This window comes from Vicia villosa, linkage group LG6 (genome assembly GCF_029867415.1).
Source record: "Vicia villosa cultivar HV-30 ecotype Madison, WI linkage group LG6, Vvil1.0, whole genome shotgun sequence".
NCBI classification, from domain to species: domain Eukaryota; kingdom Viridiplantae; phylum Streptophyta; class Magnoliopsida; order Fabales; family Fabaceae; genus Vicia; species Vicia villosa.
In genome coordinates, this window is record NC_081185.1 from 102,908,070 (window position 1) to 102,909,199 (window position 1,130).

A 1,130-nucleotide genomic window follows, 5' to 3' on the forward strand; every position below is an offset into this window, starting at 1 on the left:
ATTAGTAGTTAAGGATTTGCCACACTCACAAATAATAAATGTGTTTTTCATAGATGTATTTTTATTTTTTTAAAAAAGAAAGATGCAAAATATATGTATTTTTTTAAAGGAAAAAAATAACGAAATACTTTGAGTTTTGATTGGAAAGTATAAATTTTTTCTCAAGATTCGATCTCTATGGATCTTCGTGGGGATCTATGTGGATGGGGATGGAGGAAAATATTCCCCCGAGACGGAAATCGAAAATGTGGATGGGGAATAAATTTGAGGGTGAGACGGGGAGCAGAGAAACATCCTCCGAACATTTTCTGTCTCGTTGACATCTCTAGAGATAACTAATTCAAAACTAAATGATAATCTTTTCCATAAGAAAAAATATATTCTCATAACATATATTCATATATTACTCATTCAATCATTGAAAGAACAACGAACAAATTTATTGCAAAAGAATCTATAACAAAGGCTCTTGCTTTTTGACTAGAAATCTAACAAACTCTTAAAACACATGACCATACACACAGCTCATGCAAAGGTAAATGACCCCATTTGCATTCACTACAACTCCTTATTTACATACATTTTGTGGTACCACAACTTGGGAGCCATTGAACCTTAGCTTAATTTTTTAGCCCATTTATTTTGTTCAATCATGGTTAGTAGGACCACGCAGGGTAGTTGATCCGTCGGGGTCACAGATAAATATGAAGATGGCGTTGCTTTTTCCAAGCGAAATGGATAATCTTTGACCATTCGAATCAAATTAAGCTATATAGACTATAGTTATCAGAATATTTTTTTTACAAGCTGTTAATAGCATTTGTACTTGCAATATCTATATAAATAATGTGTTTTATTTATATGTTTTTTATTTGATGTTTATCTTTATATATATTTAGCATTTAGGAAACCTTAGTAATTAGAATTTTCAAAGATTTAACAATGAATGAATATTGGTATATGCAATGAAATAAAGAGAAGCGGAAAATAAGATGTGGTGTTATTTTTTTTAATGACAAAATCAATTGTTTTAAAAACTATATTTATCACCCTAAGCAACAGTTCAAGTCTTTGGACTCTCTAAAATATTAATCATCTCTTGGTGTTAGAAAGTCAAACATAAATTGATT